This window comes from Cricetulus griseus (assembly GCF_003668045.3).
Source record: "Cricetulus griseus strain 17A/GY chromosome 1 unlocalized genomic scaffold, alternate assembly CriGri-PICRH-1.0 chr1_1, whole genome shotgun sequence".
In the NCBI taxonomy this organism is placed as follows: domain Eukaryota; kingdom Metazoa; phylum Chordata; class Mammalia; order Rodentia; family Cricetidae; genus Cricetulus; species Cricetulus griseus.
In genome coordinates, this window is record NW_023276807.1 from 176,298,766 (window position 1) to 176,325,344 (window position 26,579).

Genomic DNA, 26,579 nt, shown 5'->3' on the forward strand with positions numbered 1-26,579 from the left:
TCAATATTGTCCTTGAAGTGCTAGCTAGATCAATAAGACAACAAAAGGAGATAAAGGGAATACAAATTGGAAAGGAAGATGTCAAACTTTCACTGTTTGCTGATGATACGATAGTTTACATAAGTGACCCGAAAACTCTACCAGGGAGCTCCTACAGCTGATAAACACATTCAGCAAAGTGGCAGGATACAAGATTAACTAAAAAAAAATCTGTAGCCCTACTATATACAGATGACACATTGGTGGAGAAAGAAATCAGAGAAACATCACCCTTTATAATAGCCACAAGCTACATAAAATATCTTGGGGTAACACTAACCAAACAAGTGAAAGTCTTGTATATCAATAACTTTGAGTCTTTAAAAAAAGAAATTAAAGAAGATACTAGTAAATGGAAAGATCTCCCATACTCTTGGATAGGTAGGATCAACATAGTAAAAATGATAATCTTGCCAAAAGCAGTCTACAGATTCAATGCAATCCCCATCAAAATACCGGCACAAATCATCACAGACCTTGAAAGAACAATACTCAACTTTATATGGAGAAAGAAAAGATGCAGGATAGCCAAAACAACCCTGTACAATAAAGTAACTTTTGGATGAATCACCATCCCTGACTTCAAGCTCTATTATACCAAACATGTTACTCTGAAAACAGTTTGGTATTGGCACAAAAACAGGCAGGTAGAATTGAATTGAAAACCCTGATATTAACCCACACACCTATGAACACCTGATTTTTGACAAAGAAGCTAAAGATATACAATGGAACAAAGAAAGCATCTTCAACAAATGATGCTGGCATAACTGGATGCTGGCGTGTGGAAGACTGCAGATAAATCCAATTCTATTGCCATTCACAAAATTTAAATCCAAATGGATCAAAGACCTTAACATAAGTCCAGCCTCACTGAACTTATTAGAAGAGAAAGTAGGAAATACACTTGAACAAGTAGCCACCCTATAAAACTGTATAGTCCAGTGTGCCTGACTTGTCTTTGTAATAGACAGATTTTGTTGTAAGATGGGGAATTGAGTAATTGTTGGTGTGGGTTCCTGAAATACCTAGGGTACACCCTTCAGAGTGAGGGTCATGGTTGGAAGTTGGGGTATTTGACTCAATCAAAGAGATATGAGCTCAAAGGAGAACTTCCCACCACCCTCTCACCTAAGTTCTAACTCAGTTCAATATGGCATTTCTCTCTTTTCTACATCCCAATTACAGACCATCTACATCCCTGTTGTTCTCTGGAGGTTTGTCTAATGCCATTGGTCAGATGGATCCACCCTAGGTGAGAATTAGAGGAGAGTGCTCATATGGAGAACCCTCTACCTCCTACTGACTTATGAAACAGTGACTTCTCCCTCTTTCCTTCCCTCTTCTGTGCTTACTTTTTCTTCCCAGCCTTAGTGGTTATTCTTCCTGAGGGAAAAGGCTGGCTCTGATGTCAGGCTTTTGTCTTTATCTCAGGTGGAGCATTACTATAGAATCCTTGGTTTAGCACTTATGTGAGCTCAGGGAGAGAATATGGGGCCAGAGACTGGATTTTCAGTTCTGCTGAGCATTAGAATCCCCAAACAATTTTATTGACAGCTGAATCCCTTCGATAGCTCACTGAGGTCAGAATGCTAGTGTAGAGGGAGGGGCTAGAACGTAGGACTTCCAGAAGCAGCACTGGAGGTATTATTGCTGCTTCCTGTTAAGTTTGGGGGCTGGGAGTTAACAGGGTGGGAGGGAGGAAAGGAGGAGAAAAAGAATATAATGTATCTTGAGATTAATACTCAGAGGTAAGGACTGGCCCTGCTACCAATGTCTCCTTGTCCCCACAAGCTTTACCACTGAGGAGGATTTATTCTGGTATTATTAGCTTTCTTGTTTTGTGAGAATCCAACAAGAATTGTATCACGGTTGGAGTCATGGGAGAGAGGCCAGAACAGATCATTGGTGAGGTGCAGCCTTAGTTTCAGCAGAGACCCTAGGATATTGGAGATGACAAGACCATGGGACATGAACAAAGTTCAGTGGCAGCCTGAGCCTATGAGACAATCTGTGTGTACTCTGGATGGCAGAACTGGGGAAGTGGGACTCTTCAAACCCTTTAGAGCCCAGAGGATTATGTCACAAGTCAGTCCCAGATGTTGGATGCTGAATGGTATTACTGGATTTTGGTTTTGCTTAAATGTGTTTGCTTTAATGCTTTGATTCTTCCATGGTGGAATAAGAACTTGTTCTGGATTTTTATAGGACCCTGAAAATTAGACTGTGGACTTTAAAGAGATGCTGAAGTTTTAAAACAGTAAAATTTTTAATGATGTTGGGACTTTTAAAACTTGAACTGGATTTTATATGTTGATATCAACATGGAATCTTTTTAGATGAACAAGAAAGGAAAGGTTATGGTTCAATAGTGATATGTGTATATGTCAAGTTGACAAGGAATAGATTGAGCCAGCTAGTTTTTAATGTCAACTTGACAGAACATAAAGATACTTAAGAAGAGGGAACCTCAGTTAAAGAATTGTATTAGGCCCATGAGAATGTCTGTGGGAGCATCATATTGATGGTTAATTCAAGGGAGAAGGCTCAGCTCACTATGGGCAGTGCATCTCTAGGCAGGTAGGCCTGACTGTTAAAAAAGGAAATCTATCTCAGTAAGCCAGCGAGCTATCAAAGTTAATCCATGGTGTGTGCTTCAGTTTCTGATTGGAGTTTCTGCCTTGAGTTCTGCCTTAGCTTCCTTTAATGATGAACTGTAGCCTGTAAGCTGAAGTAAACCCTTTTCCCTCCAATTGCTTCTGGTCACTTTGTTTATCATAACAACAGAACGCAAACTAGGGCAGATCTCTATTACAGAAGTTTGGGAGAACATTCTTTCTTCATTTATGGTTGGCTTGCTGGGATCATGCTGGTTCTAACATTTCACCCTTCCCTCAACTTCCCACCGTAGCCCACAAGCAGATGCTGCAAAGCAGGAGGCTGGAGTCCTGCAACCTCCTGAAGTATCGACAGTGTTGGAGGGTCTAAGTTGGTCCATCTGAGGGGGTTGGTTTAACTCTGCTCCATCTCTTAACATCTCCCCTGGATTCACCTCCTGCTTAAAGATCTTTGGTACATTAGTGAACTGTACCCTTCCTAGACTGACTTTAGGGTTATGTTTGTGTGTTTTTGTTTCATCACACTTCTGTGGAGCTTAGGTATTCACCAATTTGATGCACCAGCAAAGCTGTCAAAAGCAAGAACTCTCTCTCTCTCTCTCTCTCTCTCTCTCTCTCTCTCTCTCTCTCTCTCTCCACAGCTCTGCCTGACATTGGTTTCCAGGATCTGTAAGCCAGATTGAAAGTGCTGAGCCCCTAGATGGTTAGTTGAATGTTGCTCATTTACTCACCCAGTCAAGCATCAATTGTTTCCTAACAACTGACTGTGTTTAGCACAGGGCACAGGCTCTTCCCTTAAGGAAACCATAGATTAAGGCAAAGTAGTAATGCTTCCCCTGTCCATGTGTACTTTTGATTTTCCTACTATTGTCTTGACATTTCTTTCCTAAGAGGCGACTTGTGGAGTAAATTGTAAAATTGTAAAATTTTCTCTAGATTTTATAATTTCAAATACTTTCCTAGTAGGATATTGAAAGGCTTCTAGGACTTTTGTGGCCTCAAAATTTATTTCCTACACTCAGATGGCATTGTTACTAGGGTTAGGTGTAAGGAAAGATCTAATACTTATGTTACATGTGAATGCTTAAGTCCAGGGCTGAGTTGTTTGCTTAAATGGAGTTTTTAAAGAACCAGAGCAAGATGGCTGCTGATTAAGAGCTTTTAAAGCTCTCCCCACAGATACAGTGAATTGAGCAGCTTTCTGAGCATCAAACTATCAGCAGAAAAGCTGAGGAAAACTTCTGAGAGCCCACAGCATGTATGTTTAGTAGAGCATGAACAAGGAAGAAAGAGCTGCGGTCATCACTCTGCCTTTCTAGTCATTCTGCCTGCCACTCTGCCCAACATGGAGAGGACACTGCTTCCTTGGGGGAGTGAGTAAGAACACAGCCTAAGTCTTAGAACTGAAACTTAGTACCACTATATTGAAACCTGAAATACAGTGCTGGGCAAAGCCTCACCATGCCCAAAGTGAGACTGGTCCTGAAGAAGTGCAGTGGACCCCATGGAAAAGAGAACATCCTAGTATTTTTCGAACCTATAATGGCAGAATTGGGAGTGGAGTTCTGCTCATCACGGAGCAGGGAATGAGTAATTTTGTCTTGAATCCAAGTTCCAGTCTTGCCATAGTGAGAACTAGCACCAATGGAAACTGAAGGACTATGAACAGGCTGGAGCTGTGAAGCCTCTAGGCCAGTTCTGACATCAAGCAGAGACCTATGCAACTTTGAGATTCATGTATATATCAGCATTAACCTTGGAGAAGTCTAAGGAACATCTCTCTTCCTGAGATCGTGCAGGTCTTAGTATTCAAAGGGCATTCTCTGCCACCCATTCCTTGACTTTGGGTAAGATAGCTATCCACAGGCCGAGAGAGGGCCATAGAACTTCTCCAGAACCAGCAGAGACGCATGCTTTCTGGGTGGACTTGTGTTTAGCTAATATCCTTGTGTATTATGGCATATTCCTCCATGAACTCCTGTAAGATCAATGTAGAATTCATTTTACCATCTGCTCAGATGGCCACTAGTCTGCCTTCAACAATTCCATCTCCAAACTCAGATTGCATCACTTACAGTGACTCCACATAATGGAGGTAAGGCAAGTGTGATGGTTTGAATGAGGATGACCCCCAGAGGTTCATATATTTGTTTTGAATACTTGGTCCTTAGTTGGCAGAACTGCTTGGAAAGGATTAGGAGGTATGGTGGTGTTGAGGGAAGAGTATTACTGGGGGCAGGTTTCAAAGTTTCAAAAGCCCACACCATTCCAGGATCAATAATCTCTGTCTCTCAGTCTCTGTCTCTGTCTCTGTCTCTGTCTCTGTCTCTCTCTCTCTCTCTTTCTCTCTCTCTTCCTGCCTTGGGCTTGTGAATCAAAACGTAAGTCTCAGCTACTGCTCCAACTCTCTGTCTGCTGGCCAGCCTGCTGCCATCTCCTACCATGATGCTCATGGACTCCAACTAATCCCCTGAAGCTGTGCTCCAAACGAACACTTTTTTTCTATGAGTTATCTTGGTCATGGTGTCTAATCACAGCAATGGAAAAGTAACTAAGACAGCAGGGTTGGTAACGTTAGAACTTTGCTCTAGAACTTAGTGGTGGGCTAGTGAAACCTGATACTATGCAGATGTTAGCAGTTCTTGTTCTCAGCCCTGTCTATGAATGGAGCATCCCAGACAGTTTACTGCTAGGGAAGAGCCCAACCTAATGCAACTAACATAATACATGGGTGGTTGCAGTGGCATTTGTTCACAAGTCCATCTCAGCAGTGGGCAGTATGTATACGTGAGTATGGACCTTGATCCTAACCCAGTGTTGTGGTGATTATTTTGTGGGCTGTGAGCTCAACACTATATCCCAACTTAGCAGCATTGGTGATCAAAGGTGTGGCATAAAAGCCCAGGACCAGTCTGTCTACAGTGACTCTGCCCAGATTTAGGCAGAATGCTGCACTGTCTGACCATTAACTGTAAATGAGGAATCCAGGCTGATTTGGGCTCAAAGAAATGTTTGAGAGGACACAATGCTCTCCAATACTCTCTCTAGGATTTTCCTGTTTCTTTCTGAGCAAAACACAAGCAATATGTTTAGATTTGGATTGTACCAAAACAGAGACAGCACTGTGATAGCAGACTTCTGGGAATTCTGGGTCTAGAGACTACCGAGAGCTGTAATAGAGGAATGATGGAAAATGTGGAGAAAGTAAGAAGTCTGCCTAGAATTTCTGAAAAGACAGATGCAAACAAAGCCATATTAGGAAGACTGAAGAAAGTATCCAGTCCTGTACCCAGATCATGTCATACACCAACAAACATCCAGGGCTTTCTGGAAACCATGACCTAAGCAAGTTATCAAAAAAGTGACAGAAACTGACCAGGAGCCACTTAGAGAGAACTCTCATCCAGAAAGAACAAAATAGTTGTCTTAAGGAAACTCAGTGATCTCTAACAAAACAGAGAAATGTTCCAATATTCTGACAGAGGACTTTAGCAAGTGGATGGAAACAACAAAAAACAAAACAAAACAAAACAAAACAAAACAAAAACCAAAATCCTAGAAATTCTTGTGCTGAAAAGCACACTCAGCAAAACTAAAAATGTGATAGAGGGTCTCACTGGCAGTAGAGTAGAGATGGAACAGTAGAAACAATTAGGAAGTTTAAAGAAATGTGGCATAAAAATACATGACTTAAGAAGGAGCAAATTAGAAGAATGAGAAGGTATGCAGAAAGTGTATGGGATAACTAGGAATACCATAAAGATGGAAAGTATGTTGAAAGAAACAAAAACATTAAGTTGTAAACAGATATGGATATGAATATCCAGGTACAGACAACCAAGAGTTGCCAGTCAGTCACTCAACCAGATATGTCCCAAGACATTTTATAATTAAGGTCCTACAGGTCAAAGGTAGAGAAAATTATCAAGGTTTCAAAAGAAAAGGAAGAATACACTGGGGTACTTCAGCCTAACTGGCAGCTAACTCTACAGTCCAGGAGCAAAGTGGCAGGAAGCTTTTGCAACAGATTGCTTTGGAAATGAAGGAGGGACACTTTCCAGACAAACACAAGATGACAGACTGTATGTCCACCACATGTGTTCTAACAAGGAATGCTAATGGAAGCTCTTGAAACAAACAAACAAACAAACAAAATATTCTGTCAATGAGAATTCACAGTAAGAGCAGTCACACCAAAAAATTTAAAATTCTCTGATTTTTAAGCATGATGCATAAACCACACATATATTAGAATAGGTGGGGAAATAGAATTAAAACTGCTATTAATATGAAAAGTGGTGGTCATTATAGAAAGATGAAAATCAGGATGTAAAATCTTTAGAATGTAGAGAATAATGGAATATAAACAGATTTTTCATGTGAATCTATTTTCTCTTGCTGGCTTCTGTTCTTACAATATATTAAGTTATATCATTTAAAAAATAGCTTGCTATAATTAAAAGGTTTTTCATAAGCCTCTTGGTAACCACAAAGGAGAAGTCTGTAATAGAGAAACAAAAAATAATAAGCAAGGAACCAAGCAAAACACACCACTACTTTAGTGAGACCTTGCATATTAATATTTTGAGTATGAATGAGTTAAATTCTTCAGTTAATTGGCAGAGTGACTGAATGAATAAAAACAAAACAAAATAAACAACCTCTGTGGGGGTCTCTTTCAACAAAATGGCTGTCACAAAAATCATCTGTGTGAGGCAAGAAGGAAATCTGGTTCAATATCCCTCAGTAACAGCTGTTGGTTCAAACTTCTATATTCTGATGCCAGGCAGTTTATTTTAGACATATCTAAGTATAGTACTATTTTGGAAAAAAGTCTTCTGGTAACATCCCAATCTCACGTGCACAATAAACTTAAGGCATGACTACATCTAAACACTTTTGCAAAGTACCTGTTACCTCTTCCATACAAATAGGGTATAAACTTAAGGGCCTAGGGGAGAATCTGGTACAGTCTCAGTCATACAGATAATATAAAGGTCTCCAAGAACAGGTGACATCTCCCATAAGGATGGGTTCCATTGGTGGAGCAACAGTGCTCAAGGCAAAGGTCTAGGGAGGAAGATGTGGGGATGAACAATATTCTGGGAGACTCAGGTGTGGCCTGGCTTTATGGATAGCACAAATCACCAGGTTATCAACTATATCCATATCCAGCCTTCTGGGTGGAAAACAGGTATATGTATCTTTCATTGATGAGACAATCCATTATGCCTAACATTCTTGGTTTCCTTAGTGCTTATCTGTGAACACGTGGACCTTGTGTCCTCCACAAACCTTCTCAAACATAGAACAAAACAACTAAATGTGGCTTATAAAAGATTTTTTTCTTCTTGCTCTCTTCTGTTCTTCCTCTGACTCGATCTTACCCTGCTCTCTCATGTCCTATACCATAACAGAGGGAGCCATTATAGGTTTAAAGAGAAATCTGGCACTAGAAAAATGTCCAGAGATCTACAAGGTTGACCCCAACTAACAATCTAAGCAATAGTTGAAAGGGTACCTTAAATGCCATTCTCTGATAATGAGATTGATGACTACCTTATATGTCATCCTAGAGCCTTCATTCAGTAGCTGATGGAAGCAGAAGCAGACACCCACAGCTAAACACTGAGCTGAAATCTGGAATTCAGAGAGGGAGGAGTGATGAACAAAGGGGTCAAGACCAGGCTGGAGAAACCCACAGAAACAGCTAACCTGAAGAAGGTAGAGCTCATGGACCCCAGACTGATAGCTGGGAAACAAGCATACGAGTGATCCAGACCCCCTTAACCTGGATGTCATTTTGGAGGTCTGGTAAATCTATGGAGCCTCTGGTAGTGGATCAGTATTTATCCCTAGTACACAAATGGACTTTGGGAGCCCACTCCACATAGAGGGATGCTCTCTCAACCTAGACACATGGGGGAGGGTCTAGGCCCTGCTCCAAATGATATGACAGACTTTGAAGAGCTCCCTTGGAAGGCCTCACCCTCCCTGGGGAGCAGAAAGGGGATGGGATAGGGAGTCAGGGGGGCAGGGGAGGAGGAGAGGGAGAAGGAACTGGGATTAACAAGTAAAACAAGGTTGTTTCTAATTTAAATTTTAAAAAGGAACAAAAAGAAGTTTTTTTTTTTTCCAATTTGTAGTACACAGATAGACTGAAAGTGAAGGGTAGATTAAGATGTTCTGTGCTCAATGGATGGATGTAGAAGAAACCATTCTGAGGTAACCCAGTCATAAAAAAAATAAACATGGTATGTACTCACTCATATATTGATTTTAGACCTAGAGCAAAGTATTACCAGCCTACAATCCACACCACCAGAGAAGCTAGGAAACAAGGAGGAGTCTAAGAGAGACATACATGGTCCCCCCAGAGAAGGGGAAAGGGACGAGATCTCCTAAGAAAATTGGGAACATGGGGGGAGGGGAGAGGGAACTAGGAGAATGAGAAGGGGAGAAGAGGAGGGGTGAGGAGGACATGAGGGAGCAGGAAGGTTGAGTTGGGGAAAGAATAGAGGAGAGCAAGATAAGAGATATTATAATAGAAGCAGACATTATAGGTTCAAAGAGAAATCAGGCACTAGGGTAATGTCTGGAGAGCTATAAAGATGACACTAACAGTCTAAGCAACAGAGGAGAGGCTACCTTAAATGCCTTCCCTTGATAATGAGATTGATGACTAACTTATATGCCATCTTATAGCCATTATCCAACAGCTGGTGGAAATAGAAGCAGACATCCACAGCTAAACACTGAACTGAACTGGAATCCAGTTGCAAAGAAGGAGGAGTGATGAGCAAAGGGGTCCAGACCAGGCTGGTGAAACCCACAGAAAAAGCTGACCTGAACAAGGGAGAGCTCTTGGTCCCTACACTGATAGCTAGGAAACTAGCATGGGACTGATCAAGACTTTGTGAACGTAGGTGTCAGTGAGGAGACCTCGGAAATCTCTGGGGCCCCTTGTAGTAGATCGGTACTTATTCCTAGTGTAGGAATAGACTTTGGGAGCCCATCCCACATAGAGGGATACTCCCTGAGCCTAGACACATGGGGAAGGGCCTAGGCTCTATCCCAAAGGTTATGACTGACCCTGAAGATCCCCTATGGAAGGCCTCACCTTCCCTGGGGAGCAGAAAAGGTATGGTATAGGTAGGGTTTTAGTTGGTGGGGACAGCAGAAGATGGGAGGGAGAGGGAACTGGGATTGACATGTAAAACAATCCTGTTTCTAAGTTAAATAAAATATTTTTAAAAAAAGATGTTCTGTGTTCATGGAAACCCCAACAAAACAGGGACAGACAGAGCAGTATTAGATATTCTAAATAAAATATATTAAAAAGGGAGAAGAAAGTCATCATATAACAATAAAGAGGTGGAAGAATTCAGCAATAGGAAATGGCTATTGTAAGTACATGCACAGCCAATGCCAAAAGCAGAAGTTGTGTCCAATACAGTCATAGCTAGTTGTAACACTCCACTGAAAACAATGGATGCTTTGCTGGGAATGGGCCAGGGATTGTCAGACCCCATTGCTGAATAGACACAACAGACATTACAGAAGCCCCACCCAGCAGCTGCTGAAAAAAATCTGTCTCATCAGTACATGGAAGATTGTATACAGTGGATATTAAAAATATCAAAATATCAAAATCATATTGAGTATCTACTTTGACCAATGCACAATAAAGCTAGAAATCAGTAACAACAACAATTTTGTAGTTCTACAAATACATAGAAAATAAACAACTTTATTTTTATTCATGTTTGTTGTCTCTGTGTGTTTGTGTCTGTGTGTGTTGTACATATGTTGTTTATGAGTTGTATGTATCCCTTATCTATGTGTGCTCTGTGTATGTATGGTATGTACATAGTTTATGCAGATGAGTGTGTGAGTGCACATGCCTATATCAATGTGTATAGAGAGCACGGTGGGGCTTTGAATGTCTTCTATTTCTCTTCACTTAATTGCCTTAAGACAAGTTTTGTTAGGGAACCAGAGCCTGGCATTTTGGCTGGGCAGGCCAGTGAACTCCTCAGATTCTGTTTTTTAATACACCCCCCCCCCAGATCTGGGATTATAGTCAAACCTGGCTTTATGTGTTGTTATTGGGGATTCAAACTCAAGCAAGTGTTCTTACCCACTGAGCTGTTTCTCAGTCTACTACTTATTTTTGAGCAACCAGTTGGAGCAAGGAAGAAATCAAGAAGGAAAATCTTTTAAAATTCTTGAAACAAACAAAAAAGAGACAGACTGCACATTAGTTAGTGGCTCTCCAGTTCTGTTGTGGGTGTTTTACCTTGTTATTATAGAACTCTTTTGGCTCTTTGCCTAATTTATTCTCAAGTTTTTATTGTTATATCTCTTATAATTGTTAAGTGTGATTGCTGTCTTGATTTCTAGTTCAGAGACTTCACTTCTGGCACAGAGTGATGGTGATTCTTTTGTGCATTGACTCTAGTAGACTTTTGGGAGTGTGGAGGTTTCCCTGTATGCATTATGTTCCCGAAAACAGCACTGTTTGACTTTCTTTCCACTTTGCGTGATTGTTATTTCTCTTGCAGGATTGCTCTGGTTAAAATTTCTAAAAGTGAGAGAAGTGACTATCCTTTTCTTGTTGTAAAAATCAGAAAGTGAGCTTTCTGCTTTCACACATCCAACTTAATATCTATATATTGGCTTGTTGTAAGTAGCCTTGGTTATGTTGAGGTAGACCTCATTTTTAAAAGATTTATTGGTTTTATGTGTATGAGAGTTTTCCTGCACATATATGTGTGTACCACATGTGTGTTTGGCTTGTCAGAAGGGAGTCTTAGATCTGGGACTGGAGTTACAGATGGCTGTGGAAACCAAACCAGGACTTGTGCAAGAGCAGCAAGTTTTCTTCCTGAGGGTCATCTCTTCAGACCCTGAGTCTCATTTCTTGAATGCATAATTACTTCACATTTTTATTGTGAAAGATGTGGAATTTTATCAGATGCCTTTTGTGTATATATTGACTGCCATGGTTTTTGTGCCTCACTCTGCTGACATGGTTAGCATGACCACTGATTTGAACATAACAAACTGTCTTTATGTCTCTGAAGTGAATCCCACTTGGTCATGGAGATTGATCTTGTTAATGTGCTATTGTTGAGTCTGATTAATTGGGATTTCTCACCTATGCTCATGAAGAGTTATTGCATGGGTTTATTTCTAGGTTCTGTTCTGTCTCATTGGTCCACACATCCATTTTCACACCAATACTATGCTGTTTTGATTACTACAACTTTGAATCATTTTGAAGTCACTCAGTGCCATGCTTCCTGCTTTGTTCTTTTTGTCTCCATATACATTTTAGAAGGACTTTTCTAATTTGGTGAAGAATGTCTCAAAATTTTATTAGGCATTCCACTAAGTATGTACATTGCTTCGCATACCATGGGTATCTTTGAAATATCAAATGAAGTTTTTTTTTAAAAAAATAAATGTTCTGTCTAGAATAAGCTTCTAAATTTCAGACTAGCCTGGAGACAGGCTGGAATACACAAATTCAAAGCCTGCTTGGGCTACAGAGCAGGCTCAAGATAGTTTGGTCAACTCAGTGAGACATTGTCTCAAAATAAAAAGTAAAACTAGGGCAGGAGATGAAGCTTAGACTTGCATCCTGAGGCCCTGGCTTCAATCTTGGGAACTGCAAAAGTTAAATTATAGAGCACATTGGCCATTTGTTGTTGCCTTCCACAAATAGGGTAAAACTGTGCCTTGATGGAGTAGTTGGAAGCCATTGCTGGCTGGGAAGATAATTATAGGAGCATAAACTATTTTAGATGTAGTTTCTAAAAAGTGTAGTGCTGCAAAGTACAGCAGTGTTTGTTTCTTGTTTTTGTTCTTTCCCCTAATTTTTGAGACAGAATCTTGTCATATAGTTTCAGCTGGCTTGGAACTTGCTATTGCAGCTCAGGCTGGACTTGAACCTTGATCTTTCTGTCTCAGACTCCCAAATGCTAGAACCACAGGCATGTACCATTGCTTGTCTAATGTACTAATGTGTGTCAGGCTCCAAAGAAACCAGGGACATGAATCACTCAGTACCAGTGGTGTCTCTGAGCACTTCTCACCCCAGGTTCTCTTTCCTGTATAAACTAGCCACTTTTGACATGTGCTCTTTTGACTCCTGGCTAGATTTCTCTTGGCCTCTTTGCCCTCTTGGCCTTCTCTCTTTCTCCTCCTCTCTCACTCTGTCCTCCTGGTTCAGTCTGTATCCCACCAGATGCCTCTGGCTGTTTTCTTCCTCCTGTCTACAATAAAACCCTTCTCCTCAATCATACCTAGGAGCAGTCATGTCCTCATTTTTATTCAATGTGATTTTATTATGAAGTCTTAGCTCCAAAGCCAAGACACATACCTTTTCTGGATTCTCATTGCAAGTCTGGGTTAAGTTTGTGATTCTGGGCTCAGATAGTTTTGATGGAAAGAATGCGCTCTCTGCTTAGGTGAACCAGCTATGGCGGGTAGGACCTATCAAATAGTTATTGGAGCCCCCTGAGTACATAGGGTTAAGAATACATGCACTGTCCTAATACAGCTTTGCTAGCGCTATTGAGTCGTTTGTCTCAGAAAAGCTTTGCATGGGTGGGAAAGATAAGACCACACACCAATAAATTACCCGATTGTTTCCTTCAGGAAATTCCTACCAAGCAATTCATCAGTGCCAGCAGTGTGCCCACCAGGGCAAATAGCTCACTTTTCAAACCACAATCTCCTAATCAAGATTCACTTTCATACTCACCTCTGTGTGTTCCAAACTTGGATTCACAGGTTACAGACTTTGCCCAATCCTCTGTCAGTTCTCAACTTGAAGGATGGCTTTCAAGCCAGGAAAGTAAGCTGTGTATGCTCCTCCTTGTTGCATCCCATGAATGTTTCCCCTTGCTGCATCCTATGAATGCTCTTTCTGGCTGCATCCTATGGAAGTTCCTACTTGCTTCATCCCCTGATTGTTTTTTTTTTTTAAGGTGCTGTGATTGCTCAGCTAGCATTTTCCCTCACTGGAGTAAGCCAGAACATATGGTTTTGAGTAATAAATTGTCAGTTGATATTTTAGCGAGTTTAAAAGAGGCTTTGGTCTCATGTTTCCTCAAAGGACCCAGGTTTGCAGCATCAGCAGTAAGTGACAGGGGACACTCATGCCATGTAGCTTGCTGAGGTCTGTCAAGTCACAGGAAGTGGAGACAGGATGTCAGAGACCAGCAGAGAAGAACCAAGGTGATTGGCTTGCCCTTGCATGAACAGGTGATAGGCAACCTGAAATTATCTCAAAGAGCTGAAGATCATTTGAGGAAGAAGGCATGAGTGACCCTCTAATTTTAATTTTTTTTGTGAAGGGAGTACTTGAGTATAATAGCTTGGGTATTGAAAAGAAAATGTGACCTCATTTCGTACTCATAGACCAATTGAGCCAGGAGCATATTGGTTCTATAAAACCATTGAGCTATGATTGGAGTATTTTCTTTTCTGTACAAATTATGGCTTACTTTTCTTTCACTTAATGAGTTCTGTTTGCACTTAGGAAATGCAAAATGAAATGTTTTCAGCATGAGGTCATTCATATGGCACTAAAAATCAAAGTGGCATGCAACATTTTAGAAAAAAAGAGATCTTCAAATTGCATTTAAGCATTTTTATTTGCTTAGTAGCAAATTAAATCTACAATGCACAAATTGACTGTACCCTACTTGCAATAAGCAGATTTTTAAAAACAGTAATGGGCACCATGGTGATGAAAAGTCCCAAAGCCTTCTTCTCTGTAGGCTTATCAGTAAGTATTAAAAACAAACAAAGCATATCTTGAAAGACTCATAATGAAGCTATGTTTTAAGTTAAGCAAGTTATTGGCAATAAGATTATTGGATTGTTTTGTTTGCTGTAAAACTCCATGCCCTGTTGTCTTTGAAGGTTGAAATTCAACTTCATGGCTAGCTTGTTCCCAAGGCATGAGCTTTTATCATTGATCTTGTACACAGGTTGCGAAAAGGACACATTTTCATGATGCAATAGCAAGTGTTTAACTCAGAATGATAGATGGTTTTCACACTGCTGTTTTCTCTCTGGGTTATCTGGGCTAGAGCAAGTTGGTAGATAAAAAAATACATCAAGAGTTCTGGGTTTACTGTCATTTGTTATAATAAGTGAGTTAGGCAAAAGCCACAATCAGAGACAAGATGTCAGGATGCTACAGACTGCCAAGTACCTGGGATCAAAGTGCTTCCAGCCTGCAGGAGTCCATGAGGATGGTTTGCCCTCTGGAGACACCTGTGCTACCTAACCTTATTTCCTTTTGCTTTCTACTCAATATACAATTACAATGGACTGTGAACTTTCTAATTTGTGTTCTTGTAAGCTTTGAGTAGTCCTCTCTCTCTCTCTCTCTCTCTCTCTCTCTCTCTCTCTCTCTCTCTCCATACTGTGCCTAAAGAGAATATCCTAGCAAGAGGAGTATAAGAAAAACATACTTGAAGACTCATTTTATAGTATGTGTGTTGGGGGGAGGGAGGCACACCCATACCTCAAAAGTCAGGGGTCAGAAGGGCAGTTGGATCCTATGGGGCTGGAGTTACAGGCATTTGTGAGCCTCTGTACATATAAGCCAGAGGACATGAATTCTGTTCCAGTAATGACCCAAAACAGTGAGTGTTCTTAATGGCTGGGTTATCTCTACAGCCCCTGGAAGAGTTTATAATCTTTTTTCATCTGAATTTTAGAAGTGGGTTATAATAACTCAAACCAGGCCTGGCAGGGGAAATGCTTCCTCTTGTTTTCCCTCTTCCTCAGCTATGGTTTCTGGCTTGTTGGCTTTCTTCTTGGCATTACCCATGGCTTCATCGGTGGAGGAAAGCTTTCTGAAATTAAATCCTTTCGAAAGAATCTCTTGGGCATCCCATTTGGTGCAAGCGTATCTGAGTAGAGAGTGGTATCCCACAGCAAATTTTGTGAGGGATTTGACTTCTTCCTGTTGTCAGAACAATAATGTCAGCGCTAGTGAAGAATGCAGACTCCCAGATGCACCCACCCCCAACAACCAACTAAGTCAGTGGTTCTTAACCTATGGGTCTCGACCTCTGGTGATCAAATATCAGATATCCTGTATATAAGATTTGTACAGTGTAGGAAGCCGGTTCCTGCATTATCCATTACAATAATAGGTGCCTGAAGACACCAAGATGTAAATTACTTCACAGGCGCTGGGTAATTTCCATTCCTTTGATCTCTGCCTATCCCGTGGCTCATTTTGGCCTGAGGAGCTGAAGCCATTCATAGGGTAACACGTCCCAGGCGGCTGGCCAGCCTTTATAAGGGATGGTTTTCTTGGTTTAGTGTCTCCGCTCAGTCTCCGCTCTGGTCTCCGCTCTGGAAAGCTTATGCTCTCCCCCTCACAAGATGCATTAAAGCTTGTCTGCAGAAGGATCCGAGTGTCCTGCGTATGATTTCTTGCTGGCGAGAAATACAGAGCGTGCGCGGGACATATGGTGCCGAAACCCGGGAACATGTGAACATCTCCAGCACCTCGGAGACCCCTCTAACGAGGCGGATTCAGAACTGCAGGGTGGTAAATTCGGAGAGGTATGATTTTTCTGGACTTTGGCTTGGGAATGTTGCTATTGTGGGAGGTTAATATAGAGGCTTCTATGCTTTTACTAGGAGCTATTTTGACTTTTCTCACTGTTGTAACAATCTTAAAGAAGTCCAGAATTACATATCAGAAACCGAATGTGGTGAGAGATGGGGCGCGCCTAACAATAAAATATAAGAAAAAAGGACCTCCCGGGATGTCTAGTGACAAGGGAGTGAATAATTTGTTAAGAAAAACAACAATAAATAAGAAAAAAGGACCTCCTGGGATGTCTACTGACAAGGGAGTAAATAATTTGTTAGATAAGTTTAAAGCTTTAAATCTTGATAGCTCTAATGACTCTAAAAGCTCAAGAGATGGGGTTTTGGAAGGAACAGCTCAGCTGGATGAGGGAGAGACAGAGAAGGAGGGAGAAAGAATAGGGAATGGCCGGTCACACCCCGGTAAATTTAGGAGAGATGAGGACTCAAAACCTAGCCTCTGCCCTACAACGAAACTGGAAGCCTTGGAGCTGAGCAGCTCAGACTCTGAGATTTTAGACTCTAGCAAGGAAGCAGAGCTAGAGAAAGAAGCAGCACGATACCACCCCGATAGATATCGGCTGCCAAAAATGCCAGCGGGTGTGCTTCCATCAGCACCCCCACTATTTGGTACCGACTCCTTTTTACCATCAGAGGAGCGGAGAAAATTACAGATGGCTTTCCCAGTCTTTGATAGGGGAAAAGGCCATGCCTGCTATTCAACACTTCTTAAAGGCCTGGAATGCCTGGGGCTTTAAAGCCTCATAAACATTAACGCTGGGGGCCATACCGAGGCCAAGCGTCTCACCTCAAAACCTAAAAGGCCAAAAGGAAATGGTAAAATGGAAAGATATCTTAACTGATCTTTGGAAAGGCCCGGATCCTATTCTCATAAGATCCAGGGGAGCGATATTGTGTTTTCTCACAGGATAAAGAGAATCCCCTGTGGATCCCAAAAAGACTCAACCTGAAGAGCCTCTTCGGACCTTCAAAAGTCGGAACTCCACCCTCCCCCCGGGAATTGAGAGCCGCTATTGTTATCCAGATTAACTCCTGCCCTTGGCGGAGAGATTGTCACTGCTTAAGGGGTGGGGGTGTGATTGTTTGATGCAGCCGCTTGCGGATTGCTGTTATTTTTGGCTGGTCTGTGAGAAAAGGGGTGGGGGTGAAATTGTTTGATGCAGCCGTTTGCGGATTGATGTTACTTCTTTGGCTGGTCTGTAAGCTCCAGGGCTCAAACCAAGAGATTCGCCCAAGCGCTTATATTTTGGCTAACTATGCTTAAGCAATAGGCCGCCGGCCAGACAGCTCTTGCACACCCGGAGCCTAGGCTCATTGCACAGGGTAGAGTGTCTGGTCTGGGCAGCCCAATGAGGGATGCTGAGCAAAGGCATCGCACAGAGTTGCCTATTATGCAGGCTTCTCTGGGAGGTACGTTGACCTGCATAAGGGTTACCTGCCCTGAGACTCCCTTTCCCAGAAAAACGGCAGAGGACAGGTCAAGAGCGCTTCGGGTCAAGCTAACAGCCTGATGGCGACTCTTGTACACAGTCTTAATGTTTGATTTTGGGAAGGTTCAACCTCTACCTCTATCCCTCAACATTTGGGTGACCTATTTGCTTGTAAAAATATAAAGCCTTTTCATTAATTAATAAAAAAAGGGGGATATGTAGGAAGCCGGTTCCTGCATTATCCATTACAATAATAGGTGCCTGAAGACACCAAGATGTAAATTACTTCACAGGCGCTGGGTAATTTCCATTCCTTTGATCTCTGCCTATCCCGTGGCTCATTTTGGCCTGAGGAGCTGAAGCCATTCATAGGGTAACACGTCCCAGGCGGCTGGCCAGCCTATATAAGGGATGGTTTTCTTGGTTCAATGTCTCTGCTCTGGAAAGCTTATGCTCTCCCCTCACAAGATGCATTAAAGCTTGTCTGCAGAAGGATCCGAGTGTCCTGCGTGTATTTCTTGCCGGCCGAGAAAATACACTGCGCGCGGGACAGTACAGTATTATTCACAATAGACAATTTACAGAGATGAAGTAACAACAAAAACAGTTTTATGATTAAGGGCACACAACATGCGGAACTGAATTAAAGGGTCACACAAGGTAGGTTTGCAGTCACTGAACTAGATGTAAACCCTAAGGGAGCAAATTTCCACAGCCCCTCCAGGTGCCCCGTTCTCCCACCAACCCTCCACTTTCATCATCCATCACATCACCCAGAGAACCTCTTGAACACGCATTACATGCCTTCCCTGGCCCTTTTGACTTAGTAAGGGCAGGAAATCAGTTTACTTTCTGGCAGGTGAGTAAGGGGCACACTACTAAGTGTCATTCAGCAGCCTTTGGTAAGTGTCTAGCACAGCCAAGCCCACATGGATGCCTGATGTCAGAAATTACAGCCACTCTGGGGTTGTGCACAAAGACATTAAGTAAAGGTGAGGCAAGGAGGTATAAGTCAAGGCATATAGGATGTCCAGCAGCCATGCAGCCACAGTGGCTTCCTCCTCCTCCTCCACCCAATGTTCTTTCTCCTCCTCCTCCTCTTCTTTTTCTTCCTCCACTGAGAATAATTCCTGATGGGGCTGGTAAGGTGGCTCAATGGGTAAAGGCTCCTGCCCCCAAGACTGACATCCTGTGTTTGCTCCCACAAGAACCCCATGGTGAAAAAAAAGCACCAACTCCTAAAGAATGCTTTGTGACTGCTACATAAATTCTGGGCAGGTGTGCACTGCCTTCACCCCCCAGCACACAAAATACATTAATAAAATGTAGTGAAATAAAGGCTCCTTTGTAATATGTTGTATTGGGGAGTAAATGGCATTTGTCCTAGCTTTCCACACATTCTGAAGTAATTTGTAGAAATGACTTCACTTGAAAATCAGAGCCACAGTTTGTTCCTCATCTTATTGTTTTCAAAACGACTTGTTTTTATGGTGTGGACTGGTTTGTTTGTCAGCATCTGGAAACATGGTTTGCACATCTTACTATGCAATGGCAAGGATCACCATAATGCCCCTTGGATTGTTTTTCATTTGGGGTTTATGCTCAACTAACAAATCAGGAAAACTTCATACCCTGTTACAAGATGGGCAAGGGATATGAGCACATAATAAGAGCAAGCAAAATAATTCATAGTGTGGGCAATTTTAAAGTCAATGAAAAGAGGTGAATTGTTCAGCTTATTGGAAAGAAGGAAGTAAATAGTAATGAAACACTGTTTTTATCTTCCATGCTTACTTAGTGCCAGTGGGAAAGGCATTCTTCTGTAAGCACAGATCAGTGCTGTGTGCCTTGAGAGTAAGTTATCCCTGTATCTACAAGACCATTAAAAGGGATACATTGGTCAGCCCCATGGTCCTACTTCTAGGGCAATGCTTTAAAGAAACTAGTGATTCATACATAGACTTATTGTGGAAGTAATAGTGTATTGTTTCGCAAAATAGTGAAAAATTAGAAATGCTGGAAACACCTAACAACACAGGGAGCTGGGCAACAAATAACAGAGTATTCATATAGAGTTTACTTTATGAAGAGTTTACAATCTGTTTATGATTAAGTGGTTAAGGGTAGGTTATGGTATGATAGCATTGCATTTTACAAAGTACTGAACTGTATCTCATATAGTAAAGCTCTATGAATAAGAAGGAAATCCTGGCAAATTATATTTTCTTCATTGGACTTGAATGCATACTGCACTTATCAGTTTCTAACATTCTAGTGTGGATTTCAAGTGGACAGATGCAAGCTTTAGGCAGCCTCATAGTTCTCAGTATCCACCCACTATGGACACCAACCTCCCTCTTTGTGAATGTTTTCATGACTTTTGTACATTCTTCAATCTTGTTGTTTCATTATTAGGCAGTTTTTTTTTCTACGACTCCTCCCAGTTTTCTGTTTTCACTCTGTTATATTTTGAGTAGTGCCTTAGTTGCTTTTCTTAAGTACCCGACAGAAGTAACTGAATGGAGAAAGGGTTTATTTTGGCTTACAGTTCAAGGGACACAATCTATCATACTGGAAATGGAAGGCTGCAGAAGTGGGAGATGACTGCTCACTTCACATCTGGTGTCAGGAAACAGGGAATGCCGGGACTCAGCTCACTGTCCCTTTTCATTCAGTCTTGGCCCTCAAGCCATGGGACAAAGTCATCCACATTCATTAAAACTTTTCTGAAAACTTTTTAAAAAAGATATAATGTTAAACTTATTAGGCAAGGATAGCTCACCAACCCAATACTGAGCCAAATTTGAAGCAAGCTTGATTTTATTAGGATGCACCCAAGACCTTGCTAGAGACTGCCTCTTAAGTGGGGTTAAAGAGAACATCCCTGAGTCAATTTCTTGGACTCCTTTTAAGAAGTAAAATCACAAGTGGTTGCAAAGCAGGTTTACAGAAGAGAGACAACGAGACAAAAGGAAGTATAGAAAATCTCAAAAAACAAACAAAACACCTCTTGCTTTCCAAGTGATTAGGTGGGACTAGGGAGAGTCAGGGTGTTCTAAAAAATAAGTCAAGGTCATGGTTGGGGCAGGTCAGACTCCAGGAAATAGACTTAAAAACAGTAACTCAGCACTTGCTGTTGTAAAACAGCACTAGAGATCACAGTAGGCGAAAGAAACGTGCCATGCAGACAATATTCAGGTGGAGAGTTTTATTTTGGGGTAAGGAAGGGAGAGAGGGAGGTGAGAGAGAGGGGATAGAGGGAGAGAGGGAGAGTGGGAGAGAGGGAGAGAGGGGGCAGAGAGACAGAGAAATACAGATACAGAGATTACAGAGATGCAGAGAGACAGAGTAAGAGAGAGATGGACAGGGCTGGGGAGAGGGGAAGAGAGAGAAGAAGAGGAAAGAGAAAGTAGGTGGGGTTCTACTTTTTCAATGGAGGGGCAAAGTAAATGTGCACAGAGACTCCACAGAAAGCCAGGGTACTGCCTGCATACTGGGCATATGCCAGGGGTGACACAGTCTGCCAGATCTCCAGGGGGCAGGCCAGATGTGCCCAACACTTACAGTAAATGGAAATATTTTCCCTGAGACAGGGTTTTTCTATAGCTTTGGAGGCTGTCTTGGAACTTTATCAGTAGATCATGCTGGCCCTGAACTCACAGAGACCTGCCTGCCTCTGCCTCTGCCTCCCAAGTGCTGGGATTAAAGGCATGTGCCATCACTGCTGGCCCAGCCTTCAAAATAGAGTCAGGCAGGTTCCTTGTTTCCATGCTTTTTAATGATGATTGATAAATTAGAGGTTAACCATCACATGTGACTCTATCTTGTTTATTTTAATTCATTTAAACTATTTTAAAACCCTTCTTCTTACATTATCTAATTTTGTTTTAAACTTTCTTAATATTGAGAAATTACATTTTTTTTTCTTTTTCAAATTCCACCCCCAACCCCCATATTATTCTGTATTTTCCCTTGGGTTTACTAATCCTTGCTTTTCCCCCCCTGCTTCTTCCTTTTTCTAATTTATTTACCATCAGGTTTACCTGAAAGACTTTCCACCCTCACAGTACACTGCACACAGGCTTTTCCTGCCATGTTCTGCTGAGTTAAAACATTCATTGAGGAGCGTGTGCACTAGCAGAGCTGCCTGGTATTTTTCTCTAAATGGCTACATTCCATCCACTGTGAAGCATGAGCTTCAGGTAGGAGGGGATGTTCCTAAGCCTCATGAGATAGTTATGTGTCAGAGATAGTAGGAACTTGAAAGATCCTTGAGGGACACCACCCAGAAGAAAAAGAGAGAGAGAGAGAGAGAAAACTTACAGAGGGTGGAGATTCTGACCAGCTGCCAGACTTAAATGGTCGAAATGCATCAATCCAAATAGCAGGTGAGTTTTGTTGGGGGCAGTAGTTGTGGGTCTTCAGCTGTCAGATAGGACAGTGTTTAATCTACAGCTATCATACAGAACAACATAGTCCTTTGGTTGGCTGACCCAGGTCTGAGAATTTTCTGTAGAGGAATAACTTGGGGACTGACCTTTCTTTGACCAGGCAAAGTGGGACAGCCAACACAAAAGTGTCCATAGTGTGAGCAGATCCCTGGCAGCAGGTGAGGCATGGGGCAATTTTTCCCAGTGGTTAGAGTTACCACAATCCAGTTGTAGCTGTCATGCCCCATCTATCTTCTTTGGAAACCTTAAGGGTTCCCCCTAGGAGAGGGCAGTTCTGCCTGTAATAGGAAGCTTAAATATTTTAAATACCATATTCTGTAGATCTCAGAAGTGTTTGAGGAGCATCTGTCTATCTACTAGGTATATCTGAATAGAAAAACTTCCTGTTTCTAGTTATTTATTTAGGTTTAAGTTTAAAAACATATGCAGTGGGCTAAGTAAGGATAAGTGTAACATAATTAGTTACACTTAAACTTAGCATGGCTACAAGGATAGTTTGAACATATTAAAGAATTTGGTCACTTAAAAGATGATTGTCCATTAACTTACATTTCTTATGTATCCTTAACAGTTTACAATAAGTTAGTAGTTTTGTGCTCAAACTCTGAACCCCCAAATCACCAAGAGACCCCCGTCTGATGCAAAAGCAAAGAGTCTTTAATTTTACAAGTTAACTCAGGTTCCCAGTCCATCCCACACAGCAGGTGAAACAGGAGGATCTGAGCAGCAGTGGGGCAGGGAATATATCAGGGTAGAGCAAGGGGAGTGCCTGGGGGTCTGCTAGTTGCATAGCAAGAGTGTCAGGATTGGTGCACCTCTGGGCTTGGGCAACCTGTCCTGTGTGTTGATTGGTGAACTGCAGCTGCAGGAAGGTTGCTATGCCTAGAGGCCCTCCTAGGGTGGCTGCTATGCTCTGCATTCCATTATCATCAATAAAGCACACCCAGAGCCAACCAGCTAACTTCTGATTGGTTCCTTGCCATATGGAGGGTATCTGGCTTCCTAGTGACTAGGATAAGGTAGGGCAAGGTCTGGGGTTTGGGGTGGTGGTGGTGATCAGCATATGTTGCTGAGTTAGAGGCCTACATTTTGCTGGCCAAGGCAGGGGCCAAGGCAGGGGCCTGGGTGAAGGTCTGGTTCCTCTTTTAATATCAAAAGAAAACTTTTTAATCATAGGTATGGCCCATAGGGATGCTGGCAACTTTACTGATCTTTTATAGTTCACCAGGATGAAAATGGGCACCAATCTGAGGGTGGGAAGGGAAAAAAGTTTATTCCAAACTGTCAAGGCTGTCTTCTGGGAAAGCAAGGAGAAGCAACAGGGGCAAGATTTTTAGGGTTAAATGAAATGGGAAAGAGGGGGCTTGTGAGCCTAGAGAGAGCAAGAGGCTAGCACTGACCTCGAGAAATCAACAGGCACCAGGTCATTTGTTAGCTAAAGGACTGCATGTCTTTTTGTCAGAGGATGACTGACTTCATTTTAGCAAGGGAAAATTCCTTTAAAACCCCCTCCCCTGAGGAAATGGGGGCTTTGTCTAAATTCCTGACCTTGGGAAAAGGAATTTTGGGGGTGGGGGATGCAGACACACCATTATAGAATACTGAGTTTATCCAAATAGCTAAAATCTAAAGTGAGGGAAGACAAAGCTAAACAAATATTACTGCAAATCTGAGTAGACCTTAGGAATTTATAAATTTGATTATCAAATATACCTTATTTATAAAACAAATCTTATTTATCATTATTTCTCAAACATATGTACATTATTTCTCAAACATATGTTGCTTCTCTAAATATTTTAGGAGGTTGGTGTTAAACATTTGGCAAAGGCATAATTAGTTATACATACATCTTAAATCAGCTTTTGTTAGTCTGAATAGACATTTATAACCTTAAAAGTTTGTCACCATATAGAATATATTGTAAACCAGAGTCGAATCACATATATAGCATGTTGTATCTAATATATTCTTAAATTTGTATCATCACGCCGGGCATTGGTAGCACAAGCCATTAATCCCAGCACTCGGACGCAGAGGTAGGCGGATCTCTGTGAGTTCGAGGCCAGCCTGGTATCCACAGCGAGTGCCAGGATAGGCTCCAAAGCTACACAGAGAAACCCTGTCTCAAAAAACCAAAAAAAAAAAAAAAATTCACACAAATATCCATACTAATCTAACCTATTTGAGACTTCTTGTTGCTTCTATAGTCTAAAAACACTTAAAAACAGAGAGCTCATTAGGGCTAAGAAGTGTTGCAGCTGTTACTTTATGTCATGGGGTCATAACCTTAGCAAAGATGAGGCTGCTTACATCTTGAAGGTCATCAGCCAAAATAAGAAGAGTCACATGATTTTTGTTCAAACATGTTTTTCTAAAGAAGAGTTGAATCTAAGCTACATATACAATACATTCTAGACAAGAGTTGAATCACATATATAAGATCTTGTAGCAAATTGAAATTCATTTGTATAGGTTTTAACTATAAACCTTTTGCTATAAGTTTGAAGCCAAATTTTGTTAGATTTTACAGATTCTCTAACCACACCCAATGAATTTATAAATCAATCCTGAGACAGTTTACATGATAGTCTTAAAAGTTTTCTTGAGAACAGAGCACAGAGAAATCATAAAGATTTAAGAGTGGAAAATTGTAAAACCCCAGAGAGAAGAGAATTTGGGATCATTTGCTTGTGAGGTGGCAGAAGTTGTTATAATCTGTGAGAATTTGAAACCCAAGTGTGCTATCTTTGGCCAGCAAGCTATACTGATGTCAAGCCATTTTCAGGAAAACAGCAAAGCTTTAAGATAATCTGAGTCTGAGTAAAAAATTGAGTCCAAGTGTCACAAAAAAGAACTCTGCCATAGGTAGTGTTAGGCAGATAAGAGTCAGAGAACAGCAAGGAGGAATAAGCAGGAGCTCTACCCAAAGGAGGGTTCTAATATCAAAGAAGCCACAAGGGCAGAGAGAAGCTGTGGGACTTAGCAGGAGCTCCTATGAGGAAGTAGCTCCTAAGGGGAGGTGAGGAAATTCCATAAGGAGCTGAAAGGAGCCATGAGGGAACAGATGAGTAAGAGTTGTGTTAAAAAGAATTTCAATCTGGGGTGTTGCCAAGTGGACTTGAGGCTTATTAGAAATTTCCCAAATCACAGAGGAGAGGTGTCCTTTTCCACATGATGATAAGGGGCCTGGTAGGGCCAAAGGAAGCTTCCTGGCACACTTGTATGGCTTTTGTAGTATAAGTAGACAAAAGAAGAAGCTCTGTAGTGACATGTACCCAGCAGAAAGGGAAAGACAAGTGGTTAGAGCAGGTAGAGAAGAAAACACCTGGGGGCATGTAAGTGTCTTAGTAAGAATTGTCCATGTGGTGGGGCCCCAAAAAGTGTTGCAGGGAGTATGCACACTTGGCAGGTAGCTAAAAGGGTGTAGTAGGGATATGCTCATGTTGCAGGTGGACCAGAAAGGATGTAGAAGAGGTTTGCCCATGTGGTGGACAGCCCAAAAGGGCATAGGTGGGCAAGAGGACACTTGCTGAATTGGCGAGGAGAGATGAATTGTTAGTTAAATGCAGAGAAAAACAGGTGAGGAGGTAGACTCTTGAATCAAATTTGATGGGTGGCAAAAGCCAGAAGAAACAAATGCTCCATACATACCTTAGGAGAGTCAGTTAAGCAGTTTGGCTCAGAGCTTCCAAGTTCCTTGGAGAGAGAACTCTTTTAAATCATTCCTGTGTTTTTGGCACCAGATAAATGAAAAGAGAAATAAAAAGGAAACGGAAAGACACGACTGCTCCTAGGTTTATTGTAGATATGGGAGAGAGCATAGACAGAGACAGGGATGTCTGGGAGAGTCCAAAGTGGACAAGACTAGGCTGATCTGGGCCATATGGGGAGAAGGGAGGGGGAGGGAAAATCGAGAGAGGGGAACCATGTGATGCAGCCAGGAGGCCAATAGTCCAAAAGGGAAGGAGCAGGTAACCAAAATGTCTGGATATATAGGGAAAAGCCTCTGGGGGAAGGGCAGCCCAGTCCCTGAAGAGGGTGGAGTATGCCAGCCATACTCTGTAACAGATAGAGACTGAGGGATGCTGAGAGAACCTGGTGGCCAGGTCGAACTTTGATATGTTAAATAAGCATCTCAGCTGTTTGTGCTTGGTTTGAAGCATAGTAAGTGCTGTCCTTATGCAGAGAAGCAGTGCCATTCATATTCTGAGAACTTAAAGTTCAGTGTGTTAAGGTTATGGATTCTGAAATGGGCTACTTTTCTGCCTTCATTTTGGAAATTTCTTCATGTCATAGAAACAGACTTTGCATGTCTTGATTTTTCATTTCTCCTTTTCATTGCGACTCACTGCAGGCTCCTGAAATAAGCAATCTATGACACCTAA